At 41.4% G+C, this 26181-nt stretch overlaps 1 protein-coding gene across 1 annotated transcript in view; it reads left to right on the plus strand.

Moving 5' to 3' along the window:
* Window positions 1–1807: 1807 nt before the first annotated feature.
* LOC131426002 (uncharacterized) overlaps window positions 1808–26181 on the plus strand; it is a 52121-nt gene continuing 27747 nt past the window's right edge. The window contains exon 1 of the mRNA XM_058588382.1: window positions 1808–2625. The gene's annotated coding sequence lies outside the window, so the exon portion shown is untranslated. The remainder of the gene's footprint in view (window positions 2626–26181) is intronic.

The following is a 26181-nucleotide window of genomic DNA, read 5'->3' on the forward strand; positions in this document are numbered from 1 at the left end:
GAAAAGGTCGTGTCAACAGCCAATCGATTTCGCATGGAATTGCTCTAATACTTTTCTTAAATATTAGTCGTTTTTCGATTACATTTATTTAAAGAAAAACGACGAAAAATGTTTGACTCTTTTCAAAAACAATTCTCAAAAATTACGGAAAAAAACAAAGTATGCGTTGACTTGTGCCTTATTGTGACAAAGTCTGCATGGTCAGAAAGTGCTTTATTCAAGTGGGTGCGAAATGTGTCAATTGTACTGAAACGATAGATAAGTAACCTCATATCTAATAAGGGAGAATACTTTTCCAAATGAATAAATAATTCGATAGTGGTCGCGAAGGATATATTATTTATAACAGAAAGCAATTGTAATAGGAAGCGCAATTTTCTTTTGAGAAAAGTGATTACTTGTCGGGTTCTGTTTCAAATTGCAAATCCCTTTTTCACATGAAAACGGTAGAAAGGTTAATGACATTCGTTTTCAGAAAATAGTCAACAGAAAAACATTTATGTGTTTGTGTTTGATTTTAACACTTCTTTGCCAATAACATGATTATTTAAAATCTTGCCGATTTATCTAGTATCTCTAAAAAAAAAAAACAAACCCCAACCGTTTTCCAAAACAACCTCCAAACGATTCGCACATACAATCGCGTTAGCCAGCCCATTTTAAATTTTTCCGAAACGATATCCGCATCGACGGCCGAGCAACTTACTCTACGGTAAGCAGGGTCCAATAACGAAAAATTATCATCACCGTCTAAGCGTAATGTCTTGCAATTATCACGTTTTCCCTTGCGGCCTTCTTCGACTCGGTTAGCTTCCCCGTCAGTCAGTCCGGTAGTCGAACGCACCTCCATACCCCATAAGCATAAAGTCGCATCGGTGGTAGCAGAAGAGTCATCATCAACATCAACAACAGTAACAACAACAGCAACAACACAAAAACCATGATGCCCATAGAGGAGCATTATGTATAGGCATAGACATAGGTACCAAAGCAGCAGGCGGAAAAGGTAAACAACACCCCATCCAAGCAAACCAGCAAGCAAGCAGTCAATGTTCGTCTTCGTTGGTTTGCGTTATTTTTGTTGCTCATTTTTTGTTGTTGTTTCTGTTTGGTCTCAAACGGATTCGGATGCGAAAAGTGTCCATCCATTCCCGTTCACTCACAAGTGTGCTGTGTAACAACATCCACCCGCGGAAAGAGAGAGAGAGAGAGTAACAAAACATCGGAAAAACTCACCACTTCCACTTCGGTATGTGCTGGATTGGATGGTGATGGAAGGTACCGATATTCACCACACCTTGAGGTCTGATCCTCTCTCGCGCTCTCCCGTTTGAAAAAAAAACAAAGTGTACTCTTGCGTTAGCTCTTGTGCATCATGTTCCTGATGATTGGAATCACCTGGTGAGAGTGATACGACGGTGAAATACACATACATTGGGCGCTCCCGACGACGACGACGGTGAGAGAAGAGAATCCAATCAACCAACACTACATCCTCACCATCATCATCATCCACACTCCACTGTTGCAGAGTATAGAGTTTGGGAAAAGCGAAAGCAGCTCAACCGTTCGCTCTCGCTCGTTCTTGCGTCTGATTACAATATTTTTCTCTGGTTTGTGATCCCCATCGTCCGCTGTCTGGTGCTGCTGTCGCGGAGACGACGCGCGCAGTCCGACAGCCCAACGAGACGAGTATCTGTGTTGGTGTTGGTGTGTGCGAGTGTTTGCGCGATTGTGCGAGTACGAGCGCGCACATTGAGAAGCGGTGCAAGATATCGAAGGAGGCGATGCCGCAGCAGCAGCATGAGAAACTTCTTTCTCAATTTCTCGTAGTCATATCTGCCAAGACTGTCGTGGAAGAAACATCTCTTCTCCTCGGCGGTTCCAACCAACCAATCAGCCAACCAACCGCGACCAAGCAAGCAAGCAAGAGTTCCATCAATCGAGTTCAACGACGGGAAGTGTAGTGTCTATCTAGAGACGGAGGACGTGATCGATCCCGCATGTAGAACAAAAGCACAGCGAGGACACCGAGGTGGGCGCAAGGACGATCGCTACATGCGCCAATATTGTTGGTACGTGACAAACGTTTTTTCGGTTGTTGTCTTTTTTTTTCGTTTCTCGATTTTATGAGTGTTTCGTTGTGGGAACAAAAAAAAAACTTGGAAAGGATTAGCCCTAGCACGTGAATTGGCGGAATTGTTGTTGGATAAGTGTGTGGGCGGAAAAAAACAAACAAACAAAAAATACGCGAAACTACTAGTGCTGTGCTTGAAATACAACGAAAATCAACTAAAATTTGAAAGTGTGAATTGAAGTGAAATAATGTCGATCGAAGTGGGCCTGTGCGGCTGCTGACAGTGCCGGAATGACACAAGGGATTATGTGTGAAGCGCTGTGTGATGAAAATGTGCCTTTGAATTGAATTGAAGATTCATTTTTCGGAATCTGTGAAAGTTGTGTTTGACTGCAAAAAAAAACGAATCCATTTCCAAAAACCTAGTGCCTCAGAAGGGAAACAGAAATTCCCCGAAATTGTGACTGACTGACTGACGAAGGAGCTATTCACTAGTCTCGCAGTCACAGACTTCAAGCGTAGACAGCGTCGACAGCCGAGAGCTCAAGGTAAGTTTATTTTTCGAACTTCGGTCTCTTCATACGGGTTTACGTATGAAAACTGTGTGTGGTTTGGAGAAAAAAAGGGAAACTCAGTGAACGGCGCGGGTAGCGAAACCGTCCAGGGTCACGTAGTTAGTCTTTGCTCGTCATGCGTTAGCTCATCGGGTCTGCTGGCAGTCTTCTCTAACGTATGTGCTTGATGATGGCACCTCCAGTCATCACCCGCAGCAGCACCTCCTCGTCCTCCTCCTCCACCTCCTACACAACCACCGAAGTATTTGGCCGATAATGAGAAATGATTTGTCATCTGTTGAGCTATTTTTTTTGCAGTTGCTCCAAACCAAAACCGTGTTGCGTTTTTTCGTCGAATCGAGATAAGCGATAACGCCGTTTTTTTCTGCTTGTTGTTGTTGGTGTTGTTGCGCTAATTAGAATTAATTAGATTCCTTACGGCAAACATGTCGGAATTTCGTGTCTCATTTCGAATGTTTGCTAACATTCATTTTCACTTAAAGCAAAATCTTGGTTTTACATTCCGTTTGTGGAATTTGATCTTTCAGTTTCAATAGACTTCGCAACCGATTCTTAGCGTTCAGAATCATTGAATGGCTAGTATTTCGATCCTACTGACGCTTAGAATCGTTCCAGGCTTCCGGTGCTCGAACATACGACAGCTGGCTTGTAAGATCAGTGCCCCATTGCCTTGAACCGCCAACCCGGGCTCTTTTTAACTCACATCCATCAAATTTTGTACAATACATTTAACTGTTTTTTTTCGTAAATTTACCTAAACTTCAGCTGTTTTTATAGTTTTAGGATGTTTGCTAAATTTTGCGCTCAGAATTTTCCAAATGGGGGAAGTTCCCGTGAAGTTGGTCATATTTTTTGGCGCAAAATTTAAAAACAAAATTATTTTAGTAACATGTTATATTCTCTTATCTAATATGGACTAAGACAATTACAATTGAAGAGCTTGCTGATTTGGAATTTAAATAAAACCAAATTATTAAATGGCCATTTTTTTTTATTTAGTTCATAACTTCTTGGTATTTAACATTAAAATATGATTTCAGGTATATGCCTGTAACAACTATTTTTCACAAAGGTCATTCTGGAAGTTCAATTTTCGACCACTTTTTTTAGCATTTCAGCAATGACACTTTTAATATTGGCTTCCAATGCATGAATCGTAGCAGGTTTATTCACATAAATAAAATAAAATCCACATAATCCACATCCGGTCCATTTCTCGAAATAATGTTGTCGTTGAAATGTTCTTTCAATAAGTCGATTGTTTCGGCCGCAGTATGACAAGTGGCACCATCCTGTTGAAACCACATTTCGTCCACATCCATATCTTGCAGATTCGGCAAATAAAAATTAATTTATAATGGTTCTGTATCGATTCTCATTCATGGTAACGCGTCGTCCTTTTCCATTTTAAAATAAATAATGACCGATGATTCCACCAGCCCATAGACCGCCCCAAACAGTACATTTATCGGGATGCATCGGTAATTTTTGAACGGTGTGTGGATTATCTTTGCTTCAAGTATGGCAATTTTGCTCATTCAAAAAGAAAAATGCGCCTCATCACTGAAAAGAATTTTGCGCTATAAACAGTTTTAATAAACACTGGTTTTGAAAATAAATTCCACGATTTGGAAGCATTTTTCTGGCTATTAGTGATGATTTGCCAAACAACACAGAGTAGAGACGTTACTTTACACTCTCAAAACAACATTCTGACAACAGAGTAATCTCTTTTGAAAACAAAAAAACTCCTAAAAAAGCACCCATATCACCATTCCGAAGTATGCGGTTAATTTTTATACATCCTCAAAGAACTCGATTACTTCCCTTTCTGTTGAAAAGAATTGAGATCCAATCCACCTAGTTCGTCTGTTGTCATTTGTTTAATTCTATTAATAATTAATCGATTCAATCTGATGTCGTAGGGACGAATGGTTTAGAATATCGATACATCGATCTACTGCATCGGATTCAACAGAAGACTTTATACAACGTTATCTAGCTACTAACTGTTAGATTAAGTCTCTGGAAATATTGATCGATAAAGTTAGACTTCGTACATTTCCTTATACTAGTTGAAATAAAGCAAAACTACACGGATTATCAAAAGTGGTGGTTAAGATCAATAGATGAATGTAGTTAAAATTTGTGTGGAAATATTACTAAATCGAAAAATGTCTATTGCTAAAATCAACTGTCAACCAAAGTACAATCAACTAGTACCAAAATTAACAAATATTATTGCTAAAAACAACTATCAATATCTCAACAAAAAATATTACTGAATTTATGAATACCATATTGATTGAGAATTGCATTGTGTTGTGCTATTTCAACTAAAAAATTAGTGGAATAAAAATGAAGCGTGTCTTTGCTAAGAAATGACAGCGCGTTTGATTGATGAATTCAAAAAACTTATCATCAAACATTTTAGTATTTTTACTTTTTAACAATAGTAAGATTTTTTTAGCTGTCCTAAAAACTAACTAACTGAAATCAGTGAACCAACTAATGTTTTCGCCAAAATGCTGATTTCAGTCTTTGCGTGTGATCATTCCTGTCTGGTGTTCTGCCGTTCTACGCATCATTGTCCCATATCCTATGGGATTTTCTGTACGTATAGGACAATTATACGTAGAACGGCAGTGATTTGCGTGGTAAGAAATCGCGTAGATTCAGAAGTTCGCGTACATTCGGAAATACGCGTAAAAAATGCGTAACTTCGGAAATCAGTGTAGAAAAAAAAACCACGTATCGCGAAAATCTGCGTAGAAAAACGCGTAACTTCGGAAAACCGCGTCAGAAAACCGAATAACATTGGAAATCGGCGTAAAAAAGATCTCATCGTAGTCCAGAAATGTCGTCAATAATCGGGCATATATCATTTTCAAAATCATTAAGAAATTGTTTGAATAAAACGCGAAAAATACGAACACACAACGTAGCTCGTTTATTTACTATCCGTTTATTTACTTTTCCGTCCGCGAACGGTCCGAAAGAACTAGTTCTTCTAGAAAGATCAGTGAACAAGAGTTGTTATTTAAAGAATGATAGTTCTCTATTCTTTTTCAATAGAAATGAGCAAATTCGAATTATTTTAGAAAGTGTACACAGTACCTGCGTATTTTCGAACGGGCGCAGGTTTTAGTAGTATAATAAAAGCTGCATACATTCGCGATGTTTGAAGAAGTACACAAAAGGGAAGAATTATTGGCAAACATGAAAAATGCACTATTATTGAATTTATTTGCTACAAAATGTAATTTATGGCTCTCAAATTTTTAGAAGAACGTGCACGATTTCATAGGTACAAAAGAACGGTTCAATAATGCTAGTTCTTTTGATAAAACTAGAAAGCTCTGAGCGGTCCTTTAAGAGCATCGGAGTGTCCGGAAGAAGATAATGAGTGTCCGAAAAATAGGCCCGGAAAGTGATATAACAGTTCAAAAGCCGCCCAAACATCAAACATGTCAACTCGAGATGTTGCTAAAAAGTCCAAAGTTTCAATCGGTGTTTTCCTTTCAGATAGCTATGGAGCTAGGTTCAAAACTGCCCCAAACCGGAATGAAAAGTGAAACCATCACTGCAAAAATCACTTACTGAGAAGTTCTCAATCTGGCAGGCAATTTGCAAATGTGGTGAAATAGCACTTCGTCCTTCGTCTAAGTCGGAACGATAAACGATACGGCTTACAACCGGGAGAGCGTCCTGGAATGCTTCTCTTGCCAAAAGTTAGCACAAAGAATCAACCTTTTTTGGCTGGATTTAACATACTGCCCCTATGCTCGAAACGTGCTGGTACCGATCCAACGGCCAAAAGATTTGAACCCACCAATCGCACCGGAACATTGCCCAAGTTAATAATTCTGGGTTATTCTAAAGACGGACTCTGTATAAAAAAAAACCTGGCTGGTGTTGAAATGAATTTGTGTAAAAACAAAAATACAGGGAAAATCGGTCATACGAAATTTGATGGGTGAGAGCGAAAAGAAAGGTGCGTTCCAAGTATAATGTTCAATTCAAAATAAATAAAGTTTGACAGAGTAAAAACTGTTTTTCCATTTTTGAAATGTTTTTTTCAAGTGAATTTGCTTTTTTTTTTTGTCATAAATAGTACAAAAGGTGAGCTTTTTTTGTTAGCTCTTGCTGAAAGTATTATCTCTACACGAGCAGCGCCTCAGCATTTTAATTCAACGTGAAAGAATACATTTTTCAGCTTCTCTGTAGCGAGAAAGTTCACAGTGAACTAGTTCTGTACTTTCAAGTTCGCGAAAAACCCGCCCGTACTTTTCAGCAGCAAGAAAGTGAAGAGTGGAAGATGTAAATGTGGATTTTTTGGTTGCTTGGGTTTACACGAAGTTGGTCACGAAATGGTGCCGCATCGTGATGGATGACAAAATTTACCCCTAGGCCGATTTCTGTCATCTTTGGGGGCTAGTACATTCCGGTTTCGGAGGCTAAGTTTTATGTTCAAAAGTAGTAATTACCAAAATTTACCAAAAAAAAAGTTCCTGATCTGCCTGGCAATTTGCGGATGTGGTGAAATAAATGCTCCCTCCTCTGTCCAATTCCGGAACAATCAACGGTACGGTTTACAACCGTAATACTGCCCTCTTTTGCTATTCAAAAAGAAGTACAAAGAGTCAATTTTGTTTTGGTTTAATTTAGCATCTTGCCACTACACTCGTACTGAGCTAGTGGAGTCAATTTACGTTTTGCGGCAATTGGTGGGTCAATGAGAGCGCATACACACGGACCATGTAGTCTTCTATCCCGATCATCAAGCCCCAGCAAGTTTATAACAAAAAGCTGTTTCCGTAGCAAGTGCTAATAACGGGAATTTTTTTTAGAAGATTTGTTTTCTCAATAGGGATTAACGATTGTCCCAGAAAGTATGGACGCACTTTGATTTCGCTGTAAATTATTCACAAGTGTTAGATATTCAATTTTTATTCAATATACTGATAATATTAGACTACAACAACAGAATATTATTCTCAACATTTGCTACTTAGCCATTGTAGAATAGCTGGCGCATCTTCTTGCGAACGTTCCTCATTAAATTCCGTACAGACTTCTTGGCGACAAGTTTTGACACTTTTTTCCAATCTTTTTCGAACTGTTGAATGGTTTCGGCTGCCGAGACATGTTTCCTAAGATGTGCCTTCGGTAATGCCCAAAATTCCTCAATTGGTCGAAGTTGTGGGCAATTTGGTGGATTCATGTCTTTTGGGACGAAAGTGACATTTTTGGTAGTATACCATTCTACCGTTGATTTCGAGTAGTGGCAAGAAGCAAGATCTGGCCAGAAGACAACAGGATCCTTGTGGCTTCGAATCATGGGTAGATGTCGTTTTTGTAAACATTCCTTGATGTATATTTCGCTGTTCATTGAAGCAGTGATGATGAAGGGTTTCGAAATCTTACCGCAGCTACAAATTGCTTACCAGACCATAGCTTTCCTACCAAATTTTTCGACTTCAATCGATGTCTCGGACTGGTTTAACACTTGCCCTTCTCGCACCGTATAATATTGTGGTCCCGGAAAGGATTTGTATTCGAGTTTCACGTAGGTTTCGTCGTCCATGATTATGCAGTTCAAATTTCCAGCAAGAATCTTCGGACTCGTTTTGGTTGTTTCTGCTTCTTATAGGTTCGAAGATTCAAACGTTCTTTAGCACGAAGAACATTTGACTTCGAAGTGCCCACTTTTTTGGCCACATCCCAAACTGAAACCTCCTTCTTTTGCTCGAACGCCTTCAGTATACGTTTATTCAACTGAGGGTTAGCAGAACCTTTTTTTCGACCCGTTTTCGGTTTATCTTCCAAGGTGTTATCCTCACCGAACTTCCTGATTGAAATTTTACTCTATTGTGTGACAGGTTGTTTTGACTGTGTAAGGTGACGTCTCTACTCAGTATTGTTTGGCAAATTGAAAAAAGAGAAACTCCTGCAATTGTCGCCTTATACGACATGAAAACAGGAATCCAGTGAATCTATTCTCCTGTCCGGAGAAAGATTTGTAAGAGGATTTCCTAAATTACGCTGTTTTTTACGTGAATTTCCGAAGATAAGCGAAGTTTTTCCACGTGAATTTCCGAAGTTACGCAGATTTTCGTGGTTTTTTATGCGGAATCTTAGGCGTTACGCATTTTTTACGCAGATTTCCGAAATTATGCGGATTTTTTTCTATGCGGATTTCCGAGATTACGCAGCTTTACGCGGATTTCCTAAGTTACGCGTTTTTTTTTCGCGAACTTCAATAATTGCGCGGCACATACATAACTATGAAACTTGACAAATGTAAACAATACACTATAAATAAAATTTACTAAATTTTTCGGTTTAAAAGTTACCTAAGATTTTCGATGTACCATTTTTATCGAGTACACCCTTTACTTCAGCTTGAGCTTGACCGACCACCCTTGGTTGCTGCACTCCGTTATTGAAATTGAACAGAAAATTTTTACATGATCAGTTCTGGGATTGGTAAATCATTGTTCAATGTAAATATTCTGGTAGCATCAGAATAGAAGGATCAGTATCGACGCCGGCCAGACCCCAACATAGGCCGGTTAAATTCTAATTGAAAATGGCTTCCACAGAAGAAACGCGTTGGTTGAATAAAGTGACAGTTTAGTAAAAAGAGTTTCCAGATTTGAATTATGTAATCGTAAAATCCTGCAATTGTCGCCTTTTACGACATGAAAACAGGAATCCAGTGAATCTATTCTTGGCCTTTATTTCGCCGGATTCCACACGGCCTCTAGTCATGGTCCTGTTCGGAGAAAGAAAATAGTCACTATTAATCTCCGAGTGAGCCCCAGCCCCTTTTTCATCAAATACCCCCTTTTCGTGGGGACATAAAGTCAATATCAGTTTGCTAGAGGTTTGTTCTTCGCATCTGAAACTTTGACGAGTTGTGCGCATATTCCCGCCAGTCACCTCCGCGGCTGACGGTGACGGTGGTGCTGTCAAGTCGGAAGGAGGCAAAGCAAACAACATCCCATATCCCATCATCGAAGTAGGCGCTGTTATCTTTCCCTCTCTCTCTCGGTCGCCACACAGAACACAAACAAAACTTCGATCTAGTTATCAATCGCCGTCCCCGAAGAAAACGTCAAACATTGCGCAGCTTGCGCGTTAATCGAATCGAGTGGAGAGCGGCCTGCAGATAAACCCTGAGGCAGGTGATGCGCCTCGGTTTCGATTCCCAGAAAAAAAAACTGTTTGTTTGTGTGTGCGTCTGCGACAGATTTCGAAATCGATCCGAGTCGATGATGACGATGATGATGTTGATGCCTGAACCCAAATGGTCGGGGATTTTTGAGCCTGTTCGAGATAAGCACACCTCTCGGTGTTTGCTTTAGATAAAAGCGCTTTGCTGCGGGACGCGACGGGACCGTTTGGTTCAGATTCAACCACGCAGAGCACATCCCGCAGTGCACACATCCGGGAATGGGTGAAGCGGGTTCGCTATCAGTTCCTCCAAAGCACCAATTTCTAATTCATCACTAATCGTCGTCGTCGTCGTCGTCATCAGTATCGTAAACCGTTGGCCGCGATCGATATTTTTTTCCTATGCTGTAAGTTGCGGTTTGCGGTGACAGCATTTTTTCTTTCGGTTTGGCTTTTGTTCTAAAAAAAATGTTGAGAAGACTCTTATCGTGGCTTGGATCGTTATCGCGGCCTTGTGCGGCTCTTGAGAGTTATTATTGCGTGACATCGAATCCGAATTGGAGAGCAGTTCCAAGGGTTGCGATTAAAGCATTAGACGATTGATGGCCATCCGAGTGGAAAGATTTATTTCCCCTTGGCTGGTTTTTTTTCTGCTGATGAGCGGCTAGTTATTTGCTGTATCATGTGATCTCTTGCTGAAGGTGGGCAACCTTCTGCAGATGCGCTGAACCATTTTATCCGCACGCTTTGCTTTTCCAACCACCAACGCGACGATCGAAGGGAAAGAAAGGTCCACCGGTGCGCGGAGCAATAAAACAGCAAGGTAATATTTGAAATAATTCCACTCCAATTAGCGACCGGATTCGAAGCCCTGGCAGCGTCCAGTCGAACCCCGTGTGTGTGCGCGCGCAGAGGAACGTTTGCAAAAACCCGAGGAGGCGAAGGAGGAGGAGGAGGAGGAGGAGGAAACCATTTTGAACTTAATCTCCCGCCGTCAGCGAACCGTATCATGATGTTAATGCGACGGTGATGATCAACTGGTTGCTACACGGCAACGACTTCTCCAGCTCCAGCTTGGGTCTTTATTGAAAGTCGCAACAGCAACAGACAGGAGAACACTTCCCCGAGGCTCCCGAGAAGAAGAAAGAAAAACTCAGTCAAGCGATCCGGAGTGCTCCGGAGACTCCGACTCCGAGGAGAAGCTTGGCGTTCCCAGCGAGTCTTCTTTCCGGTCTACCGAGCTTACGAACACAAGATCATCATCACAGCACACCGGGCGTCATGTAGTCAAAAATTGGGAAGGAACTTCTTCTCGTCTGATGAACTCCGGGGAACTGCGGTGTGGTTCTTTGTCTGTGCCGGCCGAGGCACGTAAGATCAGAAAAAAAAACGAATACCATCACTCACTCGCGCAAAATAGTCGAAGGTATGGGACGAGAAGAAAATAAATTTCCTTCATTTATTATTATTCTTTCGCTTCACGCATCAGAGAGGATCAAGCTTCTCGTCCCCTCTGCATCTCCATCTCTCTCTTCACGCAACACCATCCCCTCGTTTTAACGTTTTTTTTTTCGGATACCATTGGACCGAAGGTCTTTGTCTTCTGGCCCGAAAAAAAACCGAAAAACGTAAGAAAACGTAACTACCAGCAGATTCTTCACCTCTTGCTGCTATACGCTGGAGTGGATCCTTCCATCCGAAAGAAGATCCCCACCGCCACCGCCGACCACGAAATCGTGACTCTGCAGATCATAAATTTACCTCGGCGTCTCCCGGGAAAAAAATAACGACAGGCTTATCCTTTCCCAAGTCTCGCCATCGTCATCGGGTTTTTGGAACCAGCTTGAATTATGTTATTTTTCCTTTTTGCTGTTTTCTTTTTCCGTTTCTTCGTCCACGCGATCCCATCCAGTGCGCCCGCGGGGATCCAACGCGCAAACGTGATTTTATTTCGAAATTTCAATCCACTTTCCAGCCCCCCTCCTCCCGTGCTGCGCCACAGAAGTCGAGCGCAGCGTTCGCGAGAGAAGAAAACCGGCAAATCACGATCGATCGATCATCCCCGCGCCATCTTGTTTCTTCCCGTAGGAGGGCTCATCACGACGACAAACCCTGCCGAGTGTATGTGTTTTAGTAGAATCTTACAGCTTCGGTCGTGATGTGATGTGTGGAACGCAGCGGGCGGGAGGATGTCGAACGGGTTGGGGGAAAGCGATGCGCAACGGTGTGATCTTCTTTGCGATCGTCGTCGTCGTCATCGTATCGACTTTTATTACTCGGGTACTCATAAAACAGAACTCGTCGTGAGTCGTGATTTTCGGAGCTCCGCCGTTGTCAAGGTGATTTCGCAGCTTATTTTCACCTCTCACAAAAAAAATATTTATTTTTGACCATGCTAGAGAAACCTTTGAATCATCTGCGGCCATGTGCAGCCATCTTATCTGACATTTCAACACTTGCAGTTACCTGCTCTTCTCTTATCGAGGTTGTGCCTCGGCCGACGAATTATCGAAGCGATTGTGTGATTGAATTCCTTTACAAATGGTAGGCGAGTTTGCTTCTGGTCACCCGACTGCGACGAAATCAAATCAACTGATAAAACGAAAAAAACACGCGTCCAAAATAGAATAGACGGTTTTAGCGGCTGGTTTGATTTCTGACAGCCTACGCCACGACAGCTTTGACAGCTGTCTGTTTGTGTGCTGGGAGGGGGGGGGGGACATAACAACACGATCATGATCCGTCACCCGTTGATCTGGGCACCCTTCAGTAAATCGGTTCAATTGGTTTGGGACGGCTCACATCTCACATAGATTATTTCTGTTTTTTCTGATAGCTAATCATCCAATCAAATTCATACGGAAACCTTCATTTAATTGGGGTAACGTGTCACTTAACCCAATTGGATCTGATTTTCGGATACCAAATTTCAAAAGCCAACCTTGGTTTTATACTTGATTTTACGTGATCCCGGTTATTTACTTTACATATGAAAATATTTTATGAATTTACATCTTTTGGATCCCATAAGAACTATGCAAAATTTTAGTTCGATTGCTGAAACTATATTATCGCATTTGAAGTTTAAAGTTTGTGTGAGATTTAGTATGAAAAAATTTACTTTTTATGACAAAAAAAATCGACTGGAGATCAACCTATAGACTTTTCAAAATCAATGCATCTATTATTTTCATAGGAAATCCAACGAGGAAGCAAACCTTTGAAGACCGCCAAACAATCCGACAGTTGTAGAAAATGTTATTAAAGGCAAACTAGCACCACTGCCGCTAGTGATCGTGATGCGTTATGACTATCGCTCTTTTATTTTGCCGTAACGGTTGATCTGAGTTGTTTGATGTCTTCACGATAGTTACTCAGTTGACTATGAAACTATTTTTTTTCAGTGACCAGCCATTTAAATTAAAAGAAAATCAAATAATATTACTACTACCACTAGCAGCAGTGATGCTAGATGTTTTCCTTTGATAACTTTTTCTGCAACTATCGGATTGTTTCGCAGTTCGCCCTCGTTTAATTTCTTACGAACAACATAATACATGCGCTGATTTTTCAAATCTAAAGCTTGCTCTCTGGACGATATTTTTGTAAAAAGCCAGTTTACATCCACACAAACTTTAAATTTTGGGCGCATAAAAATAGAGTCACCAATCTAGCTAAAATTTGGCATACTTTCTTTCTATGTTTGATGGAACTGAAATCAAAAATTTTGTCCCACCCGAATGCACATATTTGAAACATGAAATAGAATATAACCATGCTTCACAGCTTTTTATTTCTCAATACACTTTTGAAGCAAACCAAAATGTTGAGTCATTTCAGTTAAGTTAAGTGCGGGGTCGACAATAAAAATAACCGAAACAAAAACTAAACTTTTCATTCGTTTTTTTTTATTAATTCAAACTCTGATTAATAGATTCCAGCAGTTTTAATTAATTTGAGTTATTTGATAAAGTTTTATCTAGAATCGTTTTAAATCGTTTGGGACTGGTTCAGATTCTTTTCCTGTTTATTTTTTGTTTCTCAACTTATCATATAACTATTCTTTGAGAAATCTAGACGAATCTAGCAAGCCGTGCGCCATGGATTGAAGCAAATGACAATCGGATGGAACAATGTGGCTTCTCATTGTAGCGTTTACAAACAAGTTTTTACAATTTTCGAAACACGAGTTTTTGCATTGTCATGAAACAAAGCATGAGCTTTGTCGTGACGATCTGTATATTGCGTGCACTTTTCTTACTTTGTTCAAACGCATCAAGTGTCGTCATAACAAAATCTCACCACATTCACTTTTTCGGTTGTCCGGGACATTCCATGTCAACCATGTTGAAATTTTCCGTTTTTGCATTGCGTGAACCCCTTTCAACATGTTTGTACAGCGTCTTCTTTTTCATTTTACATAGTTTAATAAGACACTTTAACATCATTAAAATTTATTATGGTCAAAATAAATCGGTAGTCCTTTTTTGTATTAAAATTATACTTCCATTACACTGCAGAAATAATACAGAATACTCATGAGAGGGGACTATTTCGTAATAATTTAGGGAAAAGTAGGAAATTTCGAACCACACTTTGATTCTTACTGAGGACTTACCCAAAAACTAAGCGTTTGAAAATTTGCCGAATTTGAAAATTCGGATTTATTTCAATGTGTATTCTTGTAAAGCGTTTGTTTACGAATGCGTAATGAAAAACTTATAAGATTTTTATTGAAAATATAGACAAAAATTGAAGCAGTTCATTTGAAGCCTCAGTTTTGTTACGTAATGCAGCATATTGGCGATAAATATATAAACAAAGGATTTTAAAAACATTGTAATATCTAACACGCACACGTTGCACGCAAAATCAGCTAAACTGCCATTCTACGTATAATTGTCCCATGTTCTATGGGATTTCCTGTACGTATGCGACAATTATGCGTAGAACGGCAGCAAACACTTCCTACTATCAAAGGGGGGCGGGTCATTTCGAACGAAAGTCACTCTATCGAATATCGTTTCGCCGAAAGTCGTTTTGTCGAATGGGTCATTTCACCGAAAGTTAAAGCCGTTAATTTGCACTCAGTTATCGGAAAATACCTGACAAAAAAGAGTGGGGTTCAACCGGGCACATGATTTTCGATTTCGGATTCTTGAAACTTACATGAATTTTAGCAAAACGTTCATTATATGCAGCGAAACAATCAAAGCCAGTTTCAAAATCAATTATTTGGTACGACAGAGCGTAATTTTCGGCGAGCAAAATTATGTCTCATGAAAGGTAGAAACCGTCCGTCAATAAATTCGAGCATGGTTTCTGTTTCTTTACGCTCATGACGGTATCTTGATTTTTGGCATTCTACAGTTTTCGTTGTTGTGTGAAACTTTATGATTCTGTTGTTTCCGTGGTTTCTGAAATATTGAATTTTCAGTTGGTTACTTCTTCGCGATTTGGTACGAAAACTAAGGGATTTTTTTTTTTTCAAATCACAAATTGGGGATTGTAGCTGAAAGCTGAAGCAAGGCAACGGTATTGATAACTTGGGTTAAAACCAAGTTGTAAAGGATGCTTTTTCTCAATTACCAAAAAGTGTCCGGTTTAGCTCCGGTTTCCCCTAATTCAGCGATTTGTTTAACCAAAAATTAAAGTTTTGGAATGAAATAGTACGTTGAAATTTGGTGATCTTAGAAAAAAATTCAATTCTGAAATACAAATGTATCCTCCTCTAGGGTTAAACAGCAGTCGATTGCATTCCAAATTGTGTCAAAAGCGGTTTTACATGTGAATCAAAAGGGTTGACTGGACTGGGACCTCCGAAGATCGAAGTGATACTGAGGGATTATTCCGATGTTTACAAAAAATATCCGTCTATCTGAACTCGATTTTAATCTCGAACAAATAGGGTCTTATTTATTTATTATTTTTTATTATGGAGCAGCGAAAAGCCCACCGGAACTGAAATTCATTTGGTCTCTATCTCCAACAGGCATAAAACCTCGTCATGTTTTGTATGATACATACATACAGGGTCCGCCATCTAACTTTTTTTTTAACTAGCGGTTATTTCGACATTGGTAACCTTAATGTCACTTCTGATTTGACAGAAAATTAGTTTTATCCTTCCGCTGAACGAAAATGGTTGTGTATACGCTTGAGGAACGCGTGAAAATAGTGCAGTTTTACTTTGAAAATCATGGTAATGTTGCGGAATGTGTGCGAAAATTACGTATGAAAATCATCTTCTCGGATGAGGCACATCTCGGCACATCTCGGCGGGTATGTTAATAAGCAAAATTGTCGCATCTGCGGGACGGAAACCCCGCACGTTATCATGGAGAAGCCGATGCATCCTCAGAGAGTGACAGTTTGTTGCGGATTTTGGTCTGGCGGCACCATTGGACCATTTTTCTTCGAAAATGAACGGTCAATGGCGAGCGCTACCGCGCAATGACTAGCGATTGGTTCTTCCCGTTACTTGAAGAGGAAGACTTGGACACCATTCGGTTCCAACAAGACGGCGCTCCGTGCCACACAGCCAACGCTACGATCGTTCTTCTGCGCACAGTCTTCGAAGATCGAATTATCAGTCGAAATTCGGATGTCGTTTGGCCGCCTCGGAGCTGTGATTTGATGCCGTTAGACTATTATCTTTGGGGGCTGTCAAAGATAAGTGTTATGTGGACAAGCCACAGATAATTCAAGCCTTGAAGGACAACATTCGTGCAGCCATAGCTGAAATAAAGCAGCGTACAATCGAAAATGTACTAAAAAACTGGACCGACCGTACCGCAAGGCCAGCCGAGGCAGCCATTTGAATGGAATTATATTCCACAATTAACCGGAAGGATTGTACTTTAATATGAAGACATAAATTTTGAAATCAGATGAACCGTTTGTGTTTCATTGCATGTTAAAAAAAAGTTACATGGTGGACCTCGAAAAAAATTCTGTCATTGTACATGGAGCCGACGTTCCAGTTCACGCAAATTTACTTTTAAGAACATGTAATAATGTGAGCGATTTTAAAATTCCATGACATGAAATTCATTGAAATGATAAAAAAAACTAGCGACCGCCGCGACATGAACCGAGAAAACCATTGGATCACAAAGTACGTCCGTTTATCGATTGAGCCACAGAAGCACATCAACTCATACAGTCGCACTCGCTGAACAAATGCAAATAACGGTTGAAACTAGTAAAATTCATGCTAATTCAGCATTGCTTACAAATGAAATTTTCCGCTATGTGACAAATTATGTCTTTATGGATTGTATCGAATGAGGGATAGGTTATGAATTTCTATAACGTCTAATTGTCTACTTTCAGCATCAGTTTGACATTGAAAACTGAGGTCTATTCAATAGAACATTTGGGAACTCAAACAGCAATTTACATGTTAGTGGAATGAACTAAATCGATCCAAAAAGAAAAATTATTCCATTTAACCGAAACACTGGTATCTGTTTATGTTCTAGTATCGTGATATTAGTGGCGAAATAGTAAATATTTGTTGAATATAGTGGAATGAAATGGGATAATTTTTGATTTAAATCGAATTCACGTAAAGTGATCCACGATTATGCAACCAGTCCATAATGGGTGTTACATTTCACAAATCCACGTACTTTTCATTGTAGAACCTTATTCATCCCATAGAGTTCATCCCTCTGCCAGGGCCTATACAGTCAACAGAACACAAAGAATGGACGGGAAAAAGGAAAATCCATTGGCATCGCAAATGAGATCGAACACGCGATGCCAACGATGAGTCGGTCGTTGTGGTGCTGAACGGGGAACGATGGGTGGGTCAAGGAAAATCCATTATTCCCAGAAAACCCGGTCACCCGCCATCCGAGTACTCTGACCGCATCCTTCGTCTCCGTCGGTGAGAGGCAACATCCTGCTGCTCTGATTGGATGCGGTCGCGGTACGTATAATGAGATAAAAAGTCTCCCTCGCTTCGGATCTTGCGCGCGCATTGAAAATTCTTGGATCGAATTTTACAAGATGGCGTCTCGGTCGTTGCGGAGAAGCAGTCATTAGCGCGTGAGTGTATGCGTGTATGAACACGGAAGCTACCGACCCCGTTGAAGGCTACTGCGTGGATAACGAAACAGATTAAAGACAGGCGGTCACCAAAAAATTCGTTAATCGTGCACACGCCCAGAAATAGCCGCCCGCCTGTGATTCGGCTAGGTTTGTCAGATTTGTCAGAGCAGCAGCAGCGCGGTGTGATGCTCACGGAGCAAATCGCATCATCACCGTCATCCGCTCGAAGGTGACAATGTGCTTATTTTTATCGCGCATCGTTTAGCTCGATCCGTCGTCTGTCATACAAATTGATAATTGCTATTGTTGTAGCACATTAGAGCACCCGCAGAGCGTCCCTTGCTACCCGTCCCGTGCCACTGGATTATCAGAATCAACCGCAGCAGCCCATTAAATCACGCTCCCAAATCGGTGTAACTTCAATTGCTTTTCATCATTTGAATAGTAATGGCGGATGGCGGTCGGCGTAGGAGGAAGAAAAAATAGCACAACACATGTGCCACCCGCGGTGCGACATCACGGAGCAGCCGATCGCCCGCCCGCCCGCTCGACCAAACTCTAGATGGCGGAAAACAATACTAGCCGTCACTCTTCCTGCCACCACCAACCCTGCCCCCTCCAACCCACACCAACTCACCGCTTTCCGCAGCAACGATCGCGATCGAACCAACAACTGCATGCGAGCAGGCTGCGATTAGAAGTGATCTCTACGCGCCTTTCTGACGGGATCGGGACATTTGGAAGCAAAAAGAAAAGCAATAAAAACAGCAACAGCAAAAAAAAATAGAAGCATAAAAAACAGCTATAGAAACAGAACCTAAGCAACCGCGTTGTCGCGTCACTTGAACGCGTGATTGTTTTTGCTCAACCGGCCGCGGTTTTTTTTTCGCTTCTTTCCAATCCACCCACCCCCGTGTCCCGCTCCCACACTAGACCACAGCAAGCTGCTTTCACGACTGGCAGGCAGAAGCTGAAGCTGAAGCAGAAGCAACGCCAACTGTGACTCCACGCTTCGCGATTATGTTATTGTTTCGGATAAATTAATCGGCAAGAGATTGCAGCCGGAACGCAAGGCGACCAGCGAGGTGTCATTTTTATCTTCTTTTGTTCAGGGGTCCACAAAACGCGGGGTCCTCCGGGTGCCGACTGTTGACGGGCGAATGGCGAGGAAATTGATCGCTTCGATTCACATACTACTGCGGGTGTTGGGTGGGTGTTTGCGCGCGGGAAAATGACTTCATTTTTGTTGTTGTTGTTGTTGTTCTGCACGTCATTTCTAAACCCTGCAGGGATCACTCGCGAGTGGGTAGATAATTGACTGACTGGGTATGATTTGTGATCCGATTGGTCGGTGATCGGAGGAAGAACGCGGATTTCACTGTAACAGGATTCAACATTTCAATTTAGTTGATATTCTAAAACAAAAACATTGGTGTTCGGAAATACAAAACCTTAGATCCAGACATTTGAAATCGTAGATTCGTGATCCAATGGAAAAAAATCAAGGCTCACACGAAGTTAGAGCTTATGGGGTACGAAACAGGAAAGAGATTGGTTAAATTAGACGAACAACTTATCAAAAAACTAGCTATGCTATCTTTTCAACAGTTTTCAATGGAAAAAATGGTAGAATTCACATTACATCTTATAACAAGGTAATTAAAGGCTTAGAAAAATGATAGAGATACTCTTTGAAACTGGAAACAGAAATTAGGCCCTTCAAGAGAACTCGGGGCTCGAAGTATCTGAAAGGGTGTTGCCTATTTCGAAAACGAGATTGGTGCGAAATTCGTCTACTACGTCCAAACATCGTTTCGGTTCGACTTTGTTAGTTAGATTCGTGCATTTTCACTGCATTCAAAATGTTTGCTTAAAAAGCTTGTGGATGTTTGACAATAAACCGTACATGCTCGATGCTGTTTCCTAACCAGACACGCTATACTTGAACACACTCATACAAAAGGCGAGAATATTATTTTCGAACCACCGCGATCTTGATGATTTTTTTTTGTTCAGTGCAGTAGTTTTCTGCATATCGGTAGCGTTAAGCAGAGACTTCAATACGATTTGTAGGAACGATTTGTCATCCTGTAAACGTCGGCTGATCGTGGTTTTTTTCATTGCATAACCTAGCGGTAATTTTTACTTTACCGAGATTAACTGCTAATACTGGCATATCAGTCCCATATGGAAAATCGGCCTGTTGAAATTTTAATTCCCGATTTTTTTAGCTAAAAAACGTATTATTGCACGAATCTTTAGTGATACATTTTCTCATTATTTAGTATACTATAGTATTTTACTAAACGAACTCATAATTTTTATTGCAATTTCTGAAAGCATGTTAGGAGTAAACTTCATTCATCAAGCTAACTCAAAATTATGGCGATTCTTTATTGGATCATGATCAAATAATGAACGTGAAAGAACTCGAGTCTCTCTCCCAAACCTTCTACAGTTTGGGGAAACCATTCTACCAATTGAAGTACTGTGGATGTAATGAAGCAGTGCGCAGAGAGCAAAACAGTTGACTTTTTCCTCTCTTACTGGGTTGTATGTATGTGTGAATTAAAGACTGTCCCAGAAAGTATGGACGCACTTTGATTTCGCTGTAAATAATTCACAAGTGTTTGATATTCATATTTCATTCGATATACTGATAATATTGGACTACAACAACAGAATATTATTCTCAACATTTGCTACTTAGCCATTGTCGACTAGCTGGCGAACCTTCTTGCGAACGTTCCTCATTAAATTCCGTACAGACTTCTTGACGACAAGTTTTGACACTTTTTTCCAATCTTTTTCGAACTGTTGAATGGTTTCGGCTGCCGAGACATGTTTCCTAAGATGTGCCTTCGTTAATGCTCAAAATTCCTCAATTGGTCGAAGTTGTGGGCAATTTGGTGGATTCATGTCTTTTGGGACGAAAGGGAACATTTTTGGTAGTATACCATTCTACCGTTGATTTCGAGTAGTGGCAAGAAGCAAGATCTCGCCAGAAGAGAACAGGATCGTTGTGGCTTCGAATCATGGGTAGAAGTAGTTTTTGTAAACATTCCTTGATGTATATTTCGCTGTTCATTGAAGCAGTGGTGATGAAGGATTTCGAATTCTTACCGCAGCTACAAATTGCTTGCCAGACCATAGCTTTCTTACCCAATTTTTCGACTTCAATCGATGTCTCGGACTGGTTCAACACTTGCCCTTCTCGCAGCGTATAATATTGTGGTCCTGACAAGGATTTGTAATCGAGTTTCACGTAGGTTTCGTCGTCCATGATTATGCCTGATCGATGCTTCTTGTTTCGGACTACGTTTTGGTTGTTTCTGCTTCTTATAGGTTCGAAGATTCAAACGTTCTTTAGCACGAAGAACATTTAAATTCGAAGTGCTCACTTTTTTGGCCACATCCCGAACTGAAACCTCCTCCTTTTGCTCGAACGCCTTCAGTATACGTTTATCCAACTGAGGGTTAGCAAAACCATTTTTCGACCCGTTTTCGGTTTATCCTCAAAGGTGTTATCCTCACCGATCTTCCTGATTGCATTTCGCATGGCTTTTTCACTTACTCCTTCCATTTTTGCTATCTTTCTCAGTGACAGTCCGCGTTCTGTGCACCATTTGTACACAATTTTTCGACGTTGTTCGGCTGAAAGTCTACGCATTTCGAAACAAACTAATGGAAACGAAGAAACAACTGCACAAGTGGTTAGAGAAGAGTGTAAACAACAGGACGCAGCCATGAAAATTGACAGATTCTGAACCATTGCGAAATGGCAGCGGTTTTTGGTTGCGTCCATACTTTCTGACACAGTCTTTATTTTTCTAGGGCGATTTTTGTTATGCGGATTGCCAAGAATAAGCGTTGTTTATGCGTTAAGCGGATTTTTATTTGTTTTTTTTTTTCATGTGATGCTTATCAACATCTAAATCTTTCTATGTATATTCGAAGCGCAGTTTTATCAGCATAAAAAGAAATTTTAAGTGTTATTTAGTTTATGGAAAATATGTGCAGTTATTACTTGTTAATCGTTGAGAATGACTTCTTGATATTATGTTGCATTATTTCGTAGACCTTTACCATCGCTCTACTCATAATTGCCTCATATTCTATAGGATTTTTTATGTGTTTTTATTGGGGACAATTATGCGTAGAATTGCAGTTTAGTGGATTCAAACTAGTTTTGATGTTATTTCAGTCAATCTTACACAAAGTAGCTTTGCGAAACCATTCGAGTTTGTTCTGTTTCTTAACGATCAGTCAGCTAGAAACAGCTCAAACTGCATCAATAATTGCAAAACATATTTGAATAATTTTCAGCGGTTTTAAATTTTCGCATTGCTTAAAATTGCACAGTTGATTTCTAATCCCGTCTAAGTAGTTCCATTGCATTGAAAAGTACAAATCTACCATGGCATTGTATGCTTTCAGACCTCACCGCAGAAACGCTATACCGTTTTCTTGCCGTTCTGAAAAGCCCCCAAAAATTTCCAGTTCGCTGTCAAACAAAAATAAAACGGCACCCCTTCCTCCAAAAGTTTTCTTCGTTTCCATAACGATAAAGAATCGCAACTTCGCGCACCACATCGGGATCGGAGTCCGACTAGGGTTCTACAGCCCCCTCGCCTCCTTTTTCCTGTCGTTGTCACACACCGCGGGAGTGACAATCGCACACCGCAGAGGTATAAATTTCTCGGAAAAAAACGTAAACGTTCCCCTTCGGATGGTATTTTCTTTGTGCACCGACTCTCGGGCGGTGGTTTTTCCGCTTCAAACAAACGCTCCGTCGTCGTCGTCGTGAATTTCGCCATCCGCCATCGCCAAAATACGCGACGAACGGATGGGAATGGCGCAGCTGCTGCGGTGATAAAACTGCTGACGTTTGGTTTTTCTTCTTCTTTATTCTAACGTCGTCCTGAAGCAGAAGTTTCCACCAGCAGAAAGCAGAAATGACACGTCAGCAGGTGGTGGCTCCGATATTTCACCACCCCCACCAAAACGGGAAGCAGATGAAAAATTCGTAGAACAATTCGTCTGCATACACATAAATTTGAACGGAAAAGTTTCGTTTCTGTCCGTCCGGGCGGTGAGGGGGCGAAGGAGACCAGGGTCCAATTCTGATCCTCCAATCGTAGTAGCTCGTCGGCTACATCCCTGCCAACGCTATGAAAGAAGCCCCGGGACGCGTCTCGCTTCTTGTCGGTGAATATTGATTTTATGATTCGCTCTGTGTTCTGTGTTCTGCTCTGCTCTGACACGGCTTCTGGGAGCCGCCGAAGGACACGCTAGGACAATGGGAAAATACGTTCTGCTGGGGAGGGTGGGGGTGAGGAGTGAACATCACCTTCGACAGAGCCTATAACAACAACAGCAGCAGTAGCAGCAGCTCAGGTTCTAAAGAATGGCGGCGTAGGATTTTCCGATCCGACCGCGTCGAAGAGGGGTGGTGTCTTATTTGCCTCTCGTCGTGTTCTGGTGTAGGGCTTCACCGATGCACCGAGAGGAAAAAAACACCCTCCTTCCAACCGATTGAACGTGGAGGCGGTTGTACCGTTTCTGCGCCCAGGATTGGTACACGTGACAGGTGGTGGAACTGGCGCTGGCTTCCTAGTGGGGTGATTTATTTCTTCTGGAAGAAAAAGTTTCCTCGACCTAGCTTCTAGCCGTAGGCGTCAGCAGCAGGATTTCAGCTCCCGGGACCGTGCTCCTTTCTGCTGGGGCAAAGCGTTGCCGTTTTCCGGGAGAAGAAGAATTTCCAACCTAGCATAAATTATGTGTAACCAAGCTAACGGTGGAAGGAACGGGATTTTTTGTTGACAGGAGCGGGGCCAATGTTAGAGCGCGCGTGTGTGTGTACGGAAGTGGAGTGGGAAGATGAAAAATTCAGGTCGTAAAAGTTAAGCACAGCACCAATCCTTGGTTTGACTGCGGCGACGACATGACACATGTGAAATCTGTGTTTCGGAAAGGCAGTAAGCAGTAGTAGGCCGGGTCGTCCCCGATTGCTCGGTTTGTTTGGTGTGTGTGTTGGTTTTGGCTGCTGCTGGCTGCTTGAGGAGGAGTAAATACGAGAAAAACACGTTTCGGGCAAAAGCAGAGGGAGAACGAAAACTGGAAATCGTAGCAGCCGTCGCCAGTGTTTTTTTGGTTGCTGCTGCTACACACGCAAGAAGAGTCAGGTTTCATTTGAGAAAATGTGATAGCATTGGCCGAAGAAGGGCATATGCGGCGTCGGAGAACGAACGGATTCCAGCGAGAGTATTTCTTATTCGAAGCTGCTACATGAGGGAGACGTCTGTTTGTGTGTATTTGCTGACGACCGACAATGAACCAATGAAAGCTGCCAGTCGTCGTTGTGAGGAGGCGAGGGACTAAAAACAAAATGGAGATTTCTTCTTCCACGGCGGTGCGATACCGGAGTCGAGATAAACGAATTAGTTTCCCTATGTACGTACATTCTTGGTGGTGCCCCGGTTTTCTGGGTGCCGAACGACCGCAATTCCACTCCGACACAGAAGACAGCGTGTGCACTGGGATGGGGTAAATATTCATTTTTCATGGAAAAAAAACCCCCCGACAGAAATATGCCACACTGACAGTCGAGCGAAAGGATTTTCCATTCGAACCATTTCCGTCCTACCACCGACGATGAAGGTCTGGAAGTTATCTAAGCATCTAAAACTCGGAGAAGGGGTCGGTCCTGCTGTGTAAAAATTTGGCCATCACCGCCAACCAAACGCAGCCGTCAACCCCGCGTCAGTCAGCCAGCCAGCCAGTGGTAATCAACGAAATTGAAATGTGCCCGAAAATAAGTAGCTACGCTTTGGGAATAAATAACAAACAACGGGAGGGAAAGATGAAGACAAGACAACAGACATGATTGGACTTGTTTCGCCCGGAATGGGGAGCCTCCTTCAGATAATAGCAGAATGATAATATTGATCAAATTTTGCGGGCTACCGTCAAAGTCAAAGAACCGAGTAATCCCAACATAAAACCATTACAAAATTGATCACTGCGGACTCCGGAGGTCAGTTCGGAATGAAACAAAGAAGGTCCCGGCAGTAGAGTAATCCCGAAAACAAGTGGTAAAACCGTTAGGCGACTCTAATTAGCATTTTCGCCAAGACCTAAAAAAAATCCTGGAGCCAGGTAGCTTCCGTGCGGGCGTGGAGAAGGCGGAAACCCGAAAAACGAAATCATGGGAAAATATTGATTCTAGTATCCTCCCCATTCGCCGTTGGTCGTTGTCAATGGAGATTGACAAATGGTTATTGCTGTTGACTCAATGGAAGAAAGGTTAGAATGGGACAATTAAGTCATAAACACAAGCTTTTATGAGCGCCAGGATAATGTTCGGATGGCAGAAGAACAAAAGAAAAACAAAGGTTTCAAACCGGCTACATTCCCCCAGAATCCAGTCGTCTGGCGTGGGATTTTCGTCTGCCTTCTCGTTTTCTCTCTTTTTTTTCTATCGCATGTTTTTCATTAACCAGAATGGATATATGCTAATGAAAGGTTGGCAAAGTGAAATTTGTTCAGCAAATATTTGTCATTTGTCGTTCACCGGCAAGGTCATTCGAAACGGAGCAGGTTGGATGATTTTTTTTTGCACTGATGTTTTCAAGTGAGGATGAGCGATTGACATTGAAATGAACAACTCACAATTGGTTAGAAATGCGCCCTTATTCTGAATATCGTATTTCATTTGTATTCCTAATAACGCCAGCAAAATCAAAGGTAGCTAAGATTCGATCAAGCCACATTCGATCGAAAACTCAATACGTCGATACTCAGAATAAGGGTGATAGTTTTATTTAATCCCGCTTTTAATCTATACGGTCTTTCACCTAGGAGTTGGAGAGAAGCAATATCATCATCGATGTAAGGTTTCCCTGTCTCGTTTTCATTCTGTTCTTTGTCTGTAGGTGTCTTTTTGTTCATTTTCTTACAAGGCTTGCCATAGTGAACCGTTTACTGACAGTATTGACACGTGGTTTGCTGGCTATCGACGGTAACCAGCAATCTACATGACCACCTTCCGTCGAACTCGAAGGTCACGCAGGATGGAATTGGTTTCATTAAGCGCATGCGTGAAACGTGTTTTTTCATAGTTCAATTGTTTTATTTCTAGTAATGAAGGTTGAATGCAACACCGTTTAAAGCCAATATCGAAAAATTAAAATTGATATTTTTCTCGCATAATTTAATCGTCTAATCAAGTATCAAATGCGCTATATATTTTTCTATAGGTCATTTGGAGTCAAGTTAAATCCTATCGATCTA

This window comes from Malaya genurostris, chromosome 1 (genome assembly GCF_030247185.1).
Source record: "Malaya genurostris strain Urasoe2022 chromosome 1, Malgen_1.1, whole genome shotgun sequence".
In the NCBI taxonomy this organism is placed as follows: Eukaryota; Metazoa; Arthropoda; class Insecta; order Diptera; family Culicidae; genus Malaya; species Malaya genurostris.